The 15,017-nt window shown below is 51.0% G+C and overlaps 1 protein-coding gene across 4 annotated transcripts in view; it reads right to left on the bottom strand.

The window, feature by feature from the left end:
- Positions 1–15,017, bottom strand: part of CTNNBIP1 (catenin beta interacting protein 1) — a 51,873-nt gene that overhangs the window by 25,973 nt on the left and 10,883 nt on the right. The window contains exons 2-3 of one of the 4 annotated variants that reach the window (XM_082461602.1): positions 3,011–3,241; positions 2,244–2,328 (exon numbers count right to left, since the gene is read on the bottom strand). The gene's annotated coding sequence lies outside the window, so the exon portion shown is untranslated. The other 3 variants (XM_082461603.1, XM_082461604.1, XM_082461601.1) reach the window with 3 other exon arrangements.

Here is a 15,017-nt window from a genome sequence, read left to right as displayed (position 1 = left end):
GGGGTATGAGGGCTCAGAACCCACAGGAGTGAGTGTGTGTGGGTGCCCGTGTCAATCATTTTGCACGGGGTCTATTTCACAGAACTTTGCTCCTCCCAACAATCCTACCCTTGGCGCCCCGTACAGACCGGTGCTGTTCCACTGTAACTCCACTATCCCTGGGGACCCACCACACTCACACTGTGATTACCAGGGGGCCTCAAACACCCAGCCATGGGCCTGGGGTGTCGTTGATGCCTGAATGGGTCTTTGGGGCCAGGTCACTCCCTGTTCACACTTCCCTGGCAGAGACCAGTTCTTAAACTGTTTCTCCTTGCCTTGGGAGGACTCCTGCCGTTCCTAAAGATTCTAGTCTTCTAGGATTCTTCGAGCTCTAGTTTGAGCTGACTCCACCCTGCTGCTTGACAGAAAGAACACCCAGGGATGGGTCAGGGCCGACTGCGGCATAAACACGTGTTCCTGCCCTCCACACTCCAATCCTGATGGACGAGAACACCGGGACCTGTTTACCTAATTCCGTCCTAAACAGAAGCTGCATCAAGGGTGCCAATGTGAAGGAAATAATTGAAGAGAATAAATCACAATCAACCCAAACAACAACGACCTTTCAGTCGCTGGTATGCTGCAAGTGTATTACAGTGTGTTTGAGTTTGGTGCCTATCCAAGTGAACATGCGGTTAACTTTTCATCACAGTTTTGACACACATCAGATTAACTTCACTTGAGAATTCTTATTCTTCCCTGTAGGGATCAAGAACTGATCTCCACTAAAATGTGTTTAAATTACCTAAGTCCAAACTGCAAAGAATTTGGACACAATAATTATTCATTCAGTCCTCAGCTGTGAGAGCCGAAGGTAAGGTAACGCTGCTTCTCAGTTATGGTCTCCTGGCGACCCCATAAACACACCACCGCCTAAGACGGTGGAGCTTCCATCCTAAATCCTAAGAAAATCTCTCAGTGTTAACTGCCCAAGTCAGAGACAGACCTGCTCCCTCTCTTAAGATATAACATTCTGGAAGCTAAACAGGGAAAGGCATACATGAGCCAAAAAACGGAAAATGGAAAGAAACAGGCAACTATCAACTATGCAAACGAAAGGCGAGGGGAGAGGCTTGTGGCTAAGTGAATGTTGTGCCACAGATATCCACGGCTTACGCGAAAGTGGGCGTGATTCCAGAAAATTACACCTGATTGGGACAAATGCACTTCAGAGAAACTGAGGTCCATACATTCACTGCAGACACACAGATGCACTCACCACCCCCACACCCCTTCCACACACTTCTGTCGGTTCTGAGCTTGCATCTCTGTTGAAGGAAGGTTGGTAGGTAAAAGACAGTGAGGAAGGGGTTCCCAACCACTGGGAAGGACGCATACCAAGTTCCAAACGTGGCTCGTGGCCTGGGAGGCCGCACCGCATTTTCTGGGAGGCATCGAGGTCGTCGGTAAGATACCACGTTCCTGCCCAGAGATTAGGGGGACCTAATCTCTATGCACATGAGCTCCAGCTTGGAAACAGCTGATCTCACTTTGGAAGAACTGGGAGGTAGTGCAGGAAAGACCCAGAGAGCAGGACATGCAGAAGTCAGACCCATTCTGATAAACGACTTTGAAAGCTGGCCTCCCTTTGACAGGCGGGGGGCCGGGGTGGGGGGAACCCAAATACAAACACAGCCACCTGCACTCCTTTTTATTTATAAACTTAAAGCTAATGCTGTTTAACACCCACACTTATGTAAATTGGAATATACATTTATACCCAGGGTGGTCTACCACCTGCTTGTAAATGCTGCCTGACCTCAGGCTTGGCCAGACAACAGGGGGGGCCTATAGGTACACAAGCCACCTCTCCCCCATGGGTCCCAGCACTTGACTTTTGTCCATTAAAAAAAAAAAATGTGATATATTTTAAATGTTCATGTTTTAAAATGTACATTTTCATCTGTACAATGTTCACATTGCATGAAAAGACAATGCCATATAATTGTGTGATTCACAGAGCTTATATAAAATATTAATTCAGACCTTACACATCTTAACAGCCTAGAAGACACCAGCAGAACCGCAACGCTCACTCTAAGAACCCACACAGCTGAAGCAATGAGCATTATCAGGGACGATGAAGAAAGGATATGAGATGTGCTAGCTTCACGGTCAGCCCTCGAGCCGGTACCCAAGGCCCTCTCCTCAACGCCGTTCTATGGCCACTCTACCAGACATCCTTCCCCTGGGGTCCTTACCTGCTTCTGGAAATCACCTTCAGGAAAACACGTGCTCAACTGTGACGGGCAGGTTGTGGCCGGGGAGAAGGAGGAAGGTGCAGCCCTGTGGAAACACAGAACCCAGGTCACGGGAGGAGCCAGGAGGAGCCCATGGCTGGTGCTGTGGGATACAGGCGGATGGCGGGAAGCTCGTGGCCAAGGGTCCTGCACGGTCCAGAAGTATCTGTATGTCTGGCCAGCCCAGGAACTTGCACCAGCACCCTGGGATAAGGTGCCGACTGCAGCTATGCACTATCATTTCCAGCCAAAGCAGGTCACCACACACCCTCCTCCCCTTGGGTTAGTCACCAAGGCCGATTGAAAGCCGTGCTAGGAGACATCGAGGACCAGAGTGAATCATTCCCGGGCAGCTGATGGGCAAGTCCTGCACCTGCCCCCCTCCTCCCCTTGGGTTAGTCACCAAGGCCGATTGAAAGCCGTGCTAGGAGACATCGAGGACCAGAGTGAATCATTCCCGGGCAGCTGATGGGCAAGTCCTGCACCTGCCCGAGAAGGCGTCCCACCCACCAAACAACACGACGAGCCAGGCACAGCTACCTCGGCGCTCCGCCCACTTTGTGCTCAGACTTGCATGGTGTTTGTGTGCTTGGGGAACATCTGTAGTTGTATATGGAAACATAAGTTTACACACACACACACACACACACACACACACACACACACCACAGATGCAGATAATTTACAACCTACTAGTCTGGCCACAGGTCTGCTTGCCCCAAACACACCTCTTCTAGGAATCAGAGAACATTCTCTTCTCTTCTTTGGCCTTCCACACACACCCTCGTCGTTTGGGTCCTCTGCAGGTTGACCGGGCAGGAGGGAGGCTGCTGATGGCGGGTGGAGGTGCCGGCGAGGGGGTCGGAGTCTCGCCTGCCCGTGGCAGCCCGGCCACCCCTCCACTGCGGCGCGTGGGCCTCGGAGCACTTGGTTTACAGGTGGACTCCTGGCTCTCAGCCCTGCGGTGAGGACAGATGTCTTTGGATAATTGAGAAACCTATTCTAGGGGACCAAGGGGAGCTGTGCAACCCATCTGTCTTCAGCAATCTCTGCTACTCACTCACCCAAGAGGCTGAGGCAAACGTGCTTTCCAGAAGAAGTGAGATTTAGAAGCCTCCCCTACAGGGAGATGCTGCTCTGGCCCCGGGTCGCTGGTCTGCAGAGCCCGTTGACCAGTGATGGCCCCGGGATGGAAGAGCAGTCACCCGCCACTGCCACTCCCCCACCCTCAGCCTACCCTACGGGAAAGACATTTATAGCGATTAATTGCTCTTTTATTCCTCCAGACATCAAAGCACTGAAATACCAAGGATCCCTGGGGAACCTTCTACCCAAGTCCCCACATTCCTTCAAAAAGAGATGAAAAGAGACAACCCTCTCCCACTTCTGAGGGGGTTTAATTTCTCCAACTATCACAACAGCCAATTAGCCTCCTACTGTCTACAGGGCTCAGACTGTCCAAGAAGCAGAGAGGAACCTCGGCTTCATGACTTGAAGGAGAGGGCGCCTATGGGACGTGGTGGTTCCTGATGGGACCATCTGGGGACTCGCACCAGCTGTTCCATTTGCCACCCGATGATCAGGTCAATGTTCCCAATTTACAGAGGAGGAAACCGAGGACCAAAGCTCCTGGGGCCCCAGAGCCGGTGGAGACAGTGAGCACGCTCCCGGAGCTGGACTCTGTTTCCAGTTCTACTCTGTCGATGGTCAGCTGTGCAACCTGAGGTCAGTCACTGCCCTCTGAGCCCGCCAGTTTGCCGCTGGTCAAAAGGAAATCAGGACCTCTACCGTGTCCTCCCTCGGAGGACGCAAGGAGATGAGGGCTGGCTTCATGAGCGTGAGGCCTGGGCACCAGCACAGGTCCGAGCACTCATAAGGGCCCTGCTCTTGGTTGAATGCTCTCCTGTCGCCGTCTTACAATTCTGAATAATTTTTTAACAAGGGGTCCTGCATCAGGTGCCACAAACTATCTAGCCGGTCCAGAATGAGGGAGAGGATGTCAAGCGCTCTCAACTGCCAAGGGGCCCTTAACCTTAAGTAGACATGACATGGACTCAAGAAAGATTTACTAAAATAAAACCTCTCTAGGTGAACACAGCCCTGTGTCAGGCTCAGGGAGCAGGAGATACAAAGCTGGGGCTGTGACACTAAGCCTGCCTTCCAGGAGGTACCAGAATGGCTGAGGAAACCACACTGCACAAGGCAAATGGAAAACAACACAAATTATACGTAACAACGAACCAAAAAGATAGGTCAGGTTAAAAACACAAACACTTCCAAGAGTGCCAACTGCATGTAATGTGCCGTGCCCAGCACCTCCCCATGCGCAACTCAGAGGTGAGAGGAAAAAACCCAGGGCCTCAACGCAGTGTAGTAAGTGGCAGCGTAAGGGGATGTGCAAAGCTCTGTGACAACACAGAGGAAGGGGAGGGACCAGATCCCAGCAGAAGACCCTGAAACTGGGTCTTGAAGGATGAATAGGAGTTTGCTGGTAGAGAAGATGGGGAAGGGCACTGCAGGCAGAGGGAAAAGACATTCTTTGAACAAACAATTACTGAGCATCTTTTATTATATGCCAGCTTATTATATGCCAGGCCCTGTGCTGGGCATTGAGGATACACAGGCGAGCATGGGATGGTCTGCTTGTGATGATGGCTCCCAGTGAGCAGGGGAGACAGGCATGAATCAAGTCACACCCAGGTAAATGGAGCCTCAGATGGTGATAAATGATGGGGGTCGGGGGTGGTAAGTGCAAGGTGTCCTAGGACGTGAAGCTGGGAATCTGACCTTGCCCTGGGGGCAGGAACCCTTGGAGGTGACTTCTGAGCTGTTACCCAGGTCAGGAGGAGCTGGGTTGGGGGACACACACACACACACACACACACACACACACACACACGTGTAAAGGTCCTCAAACAGGAAGAGACTGGGCCTTTGGGAAAACTGGAGGAAGAAGGTGTAGCTGAGGCCAGGGAGGCAGGTGAGGGGGCTCAAGGTGCTGGACCACATGGGTCTCAGGGGGGTGAGAAGAGGTTCAAGCGGGAGAGTCGGGAAACACCTGAGACCCCTGTGGCTGTGGCGTGGAGGAGAGATGGGGAGGAGCTGGAGGGAAGGTCCCTGCTGGGCCAGGTGAGGGCCGGGGCTTGGGCTGCGGGGTGACGGAGAAGGGACGGTGAGGATGGGAGGGCTTGGGACACTTCGGCAGGTGGAACTGCAGGACAGGAGCAGTGTCGGAGCCTGGACTGCCACTGCGGCTGTGGGAGGGGGTGTGGGTGTGATGTGCCAGCTACCGGTCTGCTGGTGACGGCCCTGAGGACAGGCCAACAGCTGGGGCTGGGCTCCCAGGGCCACAGAGAAGCCCCTGGCTGGAAACAGGGCAGGCTCGTCCTTCAGATGAAGTCGGTACCACCGTGCACATCCACAAAGTGTTCTGGAGACAGAGTCAGATCGTGGTGACTGACCAGATCCGGGAAACATCTGGGGCACTTCTAGGAGACGCTGCGCTGGATGGGGCGGGGGGCTGGGGGGGCACTTTGGGAAGAAGGAGCGACATGGGTGACGGCGAAGAACTGACATCCTGGCATGTCACGTACCAGCCGTGTGGCTTTGGGGAACGCATTCATTCATTCAATCAACAGACGTTCTGAGCACTTACTGGGACTGGGATACAGCAGTGCAAAAACAGGCAAAAGTCCCTACATACATTCTAGGGAAAAGGGAGAACAGACAAAATGAAATAAACAAGAAGTAATCAGTGGGTAAATAACCTAGTAAGGAGGAAGGAGATAGGTACTGTGATAAAAAACCCGAGCTGGGTGAGGGGAAAAGGAGGTGTCAGTGGTCAGGTGAGCGGGTGAGCCAGGGGAAGCCTGGGGGAGCCGGCCTGGGGCCCTGGGCGCAGCGGGAGGGACACCAGCGAGGGGAGGAGGGGGAGGGGAGCGGATCAAAGGAAGGATAAGGGTGGGGGTGGTGAGGAACAGGACCTCCTTCCGTGTTGCACGTGCTGCCCGGAGTCCTTGGTTTCTCAGCCTCAGCGCTAGTGGTGTTCTGGACGGGATCGTTCTCTGTCGCGGTGACTGTGCCACCCATGGGAGGTTATATAGCAGCATCCCTGGGCTCTACCAGCCAAAAGCACCTCCCCCTTGGTCGTGACAACCAAGAATGTCTCCAGACTTTGCCATGTGCTCCCTGGGGGGTAAAATCCCCCCCAGGTGAGAACACTGCTTTAAAGAAACAGCTGACATATATTCTGGCTTGCTGTTGGCCGGGCGCTGTTCTGAACCCTCCACGTACATGAATCATTCAGTCTTTGCAACAAGCATCCCTATAAGGTTTTACAAATGAGGGCGCTAGTCTATGCTCACCCAGCTAGTCCGTCCTAGTCCGTTCTGGGGCAGGATTCGAACCCAGAATGTCCAGGCTCCCGCCCATGCTGCACTGCTCTCCAGTAAACAAGTAAGTGGACAGAAACGCGCTCAGCAGAGGGAGGCAGCCCTGAGCCTCATCTGCAGCCCGGGCTGCGAGTCCCACTTGGGGCAGCACCTCAGGTCCCCCAGCGACATCAAAGCTGGGGCACCAGAGAGAACTTCCACGAGCTCCACTCCCAGTAATTAAACCGCAACCTCCCAGACTCTAGGGCCTCGTGAGCAACCACCTTAATTAATAAATTCCACATTTCGGCCTCCTCCACCCAGAGCCAGGCTCGGCGTTAGTGAACCGCACTCCACCAGCAGGAGCAAAACAGGTGTAATGACGGCTCTGCCGCCGCTCAGGCAGTTTGCAGGATGCAGCACCATTCTTAGGTGATGAGCTTGGGATAAGGAATTTGTCCTGAGGTCACCAACCCAAATTCCAACCTGCCCCAAAGCTCCTTCTTGCTCTGTGAAGCCAGGCAAAGTTGCAGAACAACAGTGATAATTACTGTGGTTGCTAGAGCATTCCTAAGGGCCAGGCACAATGTCAGGCCTGTTCAGCACATGGGGTCCTCACGACAAGCCTGCGAGGCAGGAATTAGTCCCATTTTATAGATGAGACAACCAAGGCCCAGAGAAGGTAAGTAACCTGCTCAAGGCCACAGAGCTAACAAGTGACAAGCCTGGATTTGAAAATCCACGCTTTCTCTCCATCCTATCAGCCCCGTCCAGTTCAGAAGCTGATAGAAACATTAGCCATTTTACTTTATTTTTTTGGCCACGCCCCATGGCATGTGGGATCTTAGTTCCCCAACCAGGGATCGAACCTGTGCCCCCTGCACTGGAAGCATGGAGTCCTAACCACTGGACCGCCAGGGAAGTCCCATTAGCCATTTTAACTGAAACTGAAATGAAAACTTTCCACTTTACAGGAAAAAGGCAAGCCAGAGCCCAAAATAACTGCTAATCAGAAAACGAAATAAGGCAGTATAAGAACTAAATACAGGGAATGGTTCTTCATGGAATCCAGGGAGGGGAGAGGTGAGGGAGTCATAGGCCGCTATTGGGCAACTGGAGAAAATTTAATAGGGAGTATTTATTAGATATTAGTATTGTATCAATGTTATATGTGTTGAATGTGATGAATATATTGTGGTTACGTTGGAAAATATCCTGGTTCTTGAGAGATACAGGCTGAGTATTTAAGGGTGAAATGTCTCAATGCTTGCAATTTACTCTGAAATGGTTCTGGAAAAAAAGTGTGTGTATGAGTGTGTGTGTATATGTATGCATGTGTGTGAGTATATGTATGTGTATATGTGCGAGCATGTATATGTGTGTGTGTGTATATGTCAGTGCTGTATGTGTATATGTGTGTATGTGTATATATGTGTGTGTTTGTATTAGTGTGCATGTGTATATGTGTGTATGGGTGTGTGTATGTGTATATGTGTGTGAGCGTGTATGTGTATATGTATGTGTTTGTGTTATTGTGTATGTGTATGTATATGTGTGTGTTTATGTATGTGTGTAAATGCATGTGTGTATGTGTGTATGTGTGTATTTGTATGTGTTAGTATGTGTTTATGTGTGTATATATGTGTATGTGTATATGTGTGTGTACATGTGAGTGTGTATATGTATGTGTGTTAGTATGTGTATATGCATATGTGTGTTTGTGTGTATGTGTATATGTGTGTGAGCATGTATGTGTATATGCATGTGTTTGTGTTAGAGTGTGTGTGTTTATGTGTGTGTATGTGTATATATGTGTGTGTGTATGTGTAAATGTGTGTGAGCGTGTATGTGTATATGCATGTGTTTGTGTTAGAGTGTGTGTGTTTATGTGCGTGTATGTGTATATATGTGTATGTGTGTATGTGTATATGTGTGTGAGCGTGTGTGTATATGTGTGTGAGCGTGTGTGTATATGTGTGTGAGCGTGTATGTGTATATGCATGTGTTTGTGTTAGAGTGTGTGTGTGTATGTGAGTGTGTCTGTGTGTGTGTGTGTATGCGGAAATGTGTGTGAGTATGTGTGAGTGTGAGTATGAACAGAGACAGTGCGTGAGCAAATACAGCAAAGGTTAACACTGGTGAATCCAGGTAAAGGGCACAGGTGTGTTCACTGCACTATTCCAAGTTTTCTGTAGATTTGAAATCAAAATTAAAGGTCAGGAAAACGTTAAAAAGCCCCTGGGAAGTGGGGTCGCAGCAGGAGAGGCTGCAGTTGCTCTGGAGGCCCCAGGGCGGCCCTCATCCGGGGCGGAGGAGCTGGGAAGCCCAGACACCAACAGGCCCTCCTCCCCAGCCACAGGTCTGCTGCACAGGAGATTCTGGAACTCTCAACACCCACCTTCCCAACACCTCCTACCTCAGAGCTGCCACCTGCCCCTTCACAGCAACAGGGCACTTTCTCTTCCAGGTGTGAGCTGCTCTGATGAAGGCCCTTCGGTGAACTTCTCGAAGCATTAAAATCAAATCCACATGACATCATTCAAAACAGCCCAACATCCGGAGCGCAGCCACCCTGCCTGGCTGCCCAGACAACAGGGGGAAAGGCATCAGCACAGAAAACCACAGTCAGCCTGGGAAGGGGGCTTCGGGGTGCACCCTCCTTTCCGCGGCCTGACTCCCCTCGGAGAGAGCCTGCCAGCCACTCTTGCACATGGAGCGTCACACAAACGAGAGGACACGGGGGCAGGCACAGACCTGCACGCTGGACAGGAAGGGGCTCCCTCCACTGCACCCTCGGGCAGGGGCGCGCAGGCAGCCCCTGGCCATCCACCACGGTCCCTGCTTGGCGCTGGTTCTCAGATGGGGGCATTTGGCAATGTCTGGAGAAAGGAGGATTTTCGATTGTCACAACTGGGAGGATGCTCCTGGGAAGAACCACCTACAGTGCACAGGACGCGCCCCGTCCCCCCAGCCCCACGCCCACAGCGCCGAGGATGGGGAGCCCTGCCGGGTGGCCACCTTCGTCACCACTTGCACCAGGCTCCTTCAGCACCTCCGGCCTTCACATCTGCTGTACCCTCAGCCTAGAATGTTCCTCCCTATTTACTGTTCACTGTTCGATCGTTCCCTTTTGGAAGCCTGTGTTTGCACACTCACCCAAATTTCCTCTACTCAAAGCACTGCCCAAGCACTGCACCTGGGTGTCTGTGCCTCTATCTCCACCTCCAAACTGGAAGCTCTCTGAGGGCAGGCCACAGGGTGGTTTAAGTCCTTCGTGGGCCCAGGCAGCCTTATTCTCACAGACATATTACAATGGACCCAGGGACCTCCCTGGCAGTCCAGTGGTTAAGACTCCGCGCGCTCCCCATGCAGGGGGCCCAGGTGCGGTCCCTGGTCAGGGAACTAGATCCTGCATGCCGCAACTAAAGATCCTGCATGTCACAGCTAAGACACGGTGCAGCCAAATAAATAAATAAATAATAAAATGGACCCATATCTCTCATTAAATAGAATTCTCATATAACTCCTATGAGTAGAGGGAGCGGATACTTTTTCTTTTCAGGTCTCCAGTATTTTTGTGGACCCTCGAAAAGCTTGAAGACCGTAGGCTCTGTGCTGAGGAATCTGGTGGGTTCCTGCTGCTGTCAGTCACATCTGGAGTCCCATGCACAGTTAAGTGAATGAACAGATTTCAGATTCACCTGGGAACCACGAAGGAAGCCCCCAGCCTGAGAATGTCCTCACCTCAGAGAACCTAAGACATCAAGGAACTGAAGGAGCCTGCATGTACAGACTATAAATGTTGATGTAACTGGATTGGTAAAAGGCGTCTGTTTAAAACTTCTGGGGACTTCCCTGGTGGTCCAGTGGTTAAGACTCTGCGCTTCCACTGCAGGGGGCCCGGGTTCGATCCTGGGTCAGGGAACTAAGATCCTGCATGTGGCACGGCCAATAATAATAATAATAATAAATACAAAAACTTCTGGTTAAAGAAAAATTTTATCCTGTGATTTTGGCCTGATTGGTAGAAAAGGTTACCCAGATCTCACTGTCTCTTCAAGTCCTTTTTACAGCTAAGCAAGAGTACCTGGCAGGCCTGCTCTGACAGCCTCTGCGGTTCAGCCAGCACAAGGCAAACAGGAAGGGAACGCAGAGCCGGGGGAAGTTTCCTCGGCTGCACTGGGACACTCCGATCCCGGGCGAAGTCCTAAAGCTCTGTAGTTCTGACCAAGGGACGCGCAGGTGGTGGTTTTATCCCTGCACAGTAGGGGGACAAGGACAGAAGGAAAGAAAGGCATCTTCTGACCTAATTTAAAAAGAGATTCTTTTTTCCTTCACAGAGAACAGCTGGAGCCCTGGAACCTGGCCAAGCCGGAGCCTGAGACCTGAAATCAGGAACCAGTGCGCCTACAAAATCCGGCTCCGGATTTTCCTCTGATTCAGTCTGACCTTTGGCCTCTTGCAGGTTCCAAGGGGGTGGGTAATGCAGACTCCAGAGCCCTTGTCTATTTATGAGTGGATGTAAGGGCAGGCGCTCTCGGCTCTCGGCTCTCGAGCGGGTGCAAGCACCGCCTCCCACTCCTGGGCAGGCTCTCTCAAGCTGGACGACCTTCACCGCGGGCTGAGCACCTGGCAGTGTCAACAGCTCACCTGTGCAGGCTGGTGGCAGAAGGACACTTTTTCTCTCCTGTGACCTAGATCAACATCTGAGATGCCCCCAGCGTGCTGACAACCTACCACCACCACCCCCCCTCAAAGGGAAAACTCAATTTGCATTGCTGGTCAGTCTTCTTAGGGATCGGGCTGAAGTCAAATTTGGGCCGGAAGGACCAGTTCCAAGCCTAATAATCCCAGGGAAGGAGCCTGGCCAGGTTTCACAGACCTTGGGTCACCTCCAGAGAAAGAGGCCAGAATGGAAATTTCAACCCACGGAAGCTCCATCAACCCCACTGCCCACAGCTATGCCAACTCTTGCAGGGTCACCATTTAAAACGTTAATTAAATTGGGAAATTTAAAAGTTGTTGTTTTTTGGTGGCGGGGCTGTTTTTTATTTTTAAAGAGGAAGGGGAAAAGCTGACACAGTGCTATTTATTTATCAGGAGCTACATAAGGTCCCTTCACTCAGAGCCACATGGGCTCGTTCACACCAGCCTCCTGCCGAAGGGGACAAGCCTTGTTCCCAGGGGCAGGCCCAGACAAGGCGGCCCAGGTCTTTCGATGCCTGCCAGCAGGCTGGGCTGGCAAGAACCACCGCCCTCTCCAGCCCTTCTGCCTTTGCCCCCACTCTCCCTCCAACCCTTCCCTCCGTTGAAGTCTCCTATAATCGGTTCAAATAAAAAAGTTTCCCGGACCAGGCTCACTGCATCCCCTCAGAATGGGGCCAGAAAGACCTCCAGCTTCCTGTTGCGAGAATTAGGTCATGAAACCAATTGGGTTGCTTGCAGGGCGAGGGCTCAGTCTCCCTGGGGTGGCCTCCAAAGCCAGCCCCCTCCTCACTGCCCAGCTCTGGGGATGGCTGTCCTCAGGACCCAACTGAGAGGCCCCGGGTCTGGCCTCCTGGGTGAAACTTCTTATAAACTCTTAAGAACATAAGTTTTAGGATTACTGCCTCCTCTTTCCTATAGGCTTTCAGCATACAGGTATGTGCTAATTTGCATAAAAATAAAGCTATGTTTGTTTACCTCGAAAACATATCCATACTATTGTAATACACTGCAAGCATTCATTACACCCTCATGTCACATAAGCCACACCGTTTGTTTGTTTGGATAACTGCTTCTGCTCCGTGACACAGGCCGTGACCTTCCCTCTCCTTTCCCTCCAGCCACCTCAGAACAAAAAATAATCCAAGGAAGAAGGAAACCTCCCCCTAAGAGGCTGCTGAACACTCAGTTTCCTTCCTCCCTAAATGTTTAACAAGCTAATAATCAAAATAAAACAGATTTTCAACAGAGGCAACTTTAGAATCTACATGTGTTCATTCCATTAACTTGCTGGGGAAGTAGCATGAAGATGAGAACTTCTGATGGGTCACAAAACTCATCCTGTCTGGAGACAAGGACGCTGGAGGCTGGAGGGGAAGGGAGGGATGATCAGGGAAAATGCACAGGCTCTGAGGAGATGGGAAAACACGGCATCCCAAACAGCAGGAATCCACCCACACTCACCTGCTCAGGGCCAGGGCCACTGTGGAAAAGCTCAGGAGAGTGGACAGAAATGGATGGGAGGCCTTAGGGGCCTGTGTGAAAGCTCTAAGAAAGAAACTACCCCCAATCCCAATGGGCTGGACACAAACACCCAGACCAGTGTAGGCGAGGAAAACTTTTCCCTTCTTCCCTTTAAGGTCTTTGGTTGGTCTAATAATTAAATTGACAGGAGACATTAACAAGAGAAAAACAAATTTAATTTCGTAGGTATGAGAACCCCAAAGATATGTGGCCTGAAGAAGTGACCAGAGCAGGCATCTTTTATATCTTTTAGACAAAGAAACGATAAATTTGTGAAGAATTGACAAGACAAAGAAGTTTGGGCTTGGGGTAGTAAATTAGTGAGGAAGTAACAGGGTTTGTTTATACAGCCTTCTCAGCCTTGAATCTCCTGTCTCTGGTGATAAGGATGCCTTCTACCCCCTGGTACAGGGAAGGTACCTTTCACATGGGAGATTTATTTGCTGCTTTCAGGGAGATAAAGGAGGGTCAGAGCGCCCTTCTTGCACTGGTTGTTTCTCAAGAAACTATAATTCAAAATAATCAATACGCCAAAGTGGTATATTTTGGGGTGGCATATTCTGCTCCCCACCCACTCAGCACGCCCAGATAATCCAGTGCAGAAGCCAAAGCCCCATCATCCATTTGTAATGACATCCTCCACCCCCAAAGCCACGAAACCATTAGTCACCAAGTCACAGAGAGGGAGAAGAAGCTCCCAGCAAAACTGGCCTGCGAGCGCTCCCCTGGAAAAAAGACTCCTGGTTTTACAGGCCAGCTATTCAAATCCCCAGACTGTCAAATTTCATAAAATGAAACCCAGGACCTTTCACAAGCCCATATCCACAGAATGCAAGCAAAATCTGACCTCTTGCAAAAACTCTCAGCTGAGAGGAAAAAGCTTATATGGAGGTTAGGGAGAGAGAGGTTAGTTACACTACACATTAGTTTGATGGTATTCCTGAGGATTAAGACTTTAAGTCTCAGAGAACTAAACTTCCTTGCAAATTTACTTGGAGCACATGACACAATGTTAAAACAAAACAAAAACAGAAAATATAGGCACCAATGCACACTGGTTCTTACCTGCTTCTAGAAAAGTCATGTAAGTCTGCCAAAAAGATAGTCATAAGACTTCCAAGTCCAAAATAGAATAACTCACCCAAAAAAGAAGTTCCAGGACTTCCCTGGTGGCACAGTGGTTAAGAATCCGCATGCCAATGCAGGGGACACGGGTTCGATCCGGTCCGGAAGATCCCACATACCGCGGAGCAACTAAGCCCGTGTGCCACAACTACCGAGCCTGCACTCTAGAGCCCATGAGCCACAACTACTGAGCCCGTGTGCCACAACTACTGAAGCCTGTGCGCCTAGAGCCCGTGCTCTGCAGCAAGAGAAGCCACCGCAATGAGAAGCTTGCGCACTGCAACGAAGAGTAGCTCCCGCTTGCCACAACTATAGAAATCCCGCGCGCAGCAACGAAGACCCAATGCAGCCAAAAAACAGAAGAAGTTCCTACGAGAAAGGGAAACAGAGAACTGTGCATGCTATACAGAAGGAGAAAGAAACCGGGAATCAGGACAGTAACCCAGGAGAGCCAGGCAAAGCCAAGGGAACTGCAACCCAAACAAACTGCAGATGGAACAAAGCTGTTGTTGCTCTTTTCTCCTCACCTTCTTATTTCGAAAATTTTCAAAGTCACATAAAAGCTGAAAGAACAGTGCAAGGAACATCCCAATACCCTGCCCCTAGAGTCACCAGTTGTTAACATTTTGTCACATTTGTCTCATGCCTCCCCGCACTGTGGGTAGATGTAGGTTTGTCTGCTGCTTCTTTTCCTGAGCAATTTGAAAGCAAGTTGTGGGCTTCCCTGGTGGTGCAGTGGTTAAGAATCCGCCTGCCAATGCAGGGGACACGGGTTTGAGCCCTGGTCTGGGAAGATCCCACATGCCACGGAGCAACTAAGCCCATGCGCCACAACTACTGAGCCTGCGCTCTAGAGCCGCAAGCCACAACTACTGAAGCCCGTGCTCCTAGAGCCTCTGCTCCGCAACAAGAGAGGCCGCCGCAATAAGGAGGCCGCCGCAATGAGAAGCCCGTGCACCGCAATGAAGAGTGGCCCCCGCTCGCCGCAACTAGAGGAAGCCCGCGCACAGCA

The sequence above is a fragment of the Balaenoptera physalus genome, assembly GCF_965194825.1.
Source record: "Balaenoptera physalus genome assembly, chromosome: 1".
Classification (NCBI taxonomy): Eukaryota; Metazoa; Chordata; class Mammalia; order Artiodactyla; family Balaenopteridae; genus Balaenoptera; species Balaenoptera physalus.
Note: the sequence above shows the minus strand (reverse complement) of the source record. Positions and strands in the feature narration are given on the sequence as shown.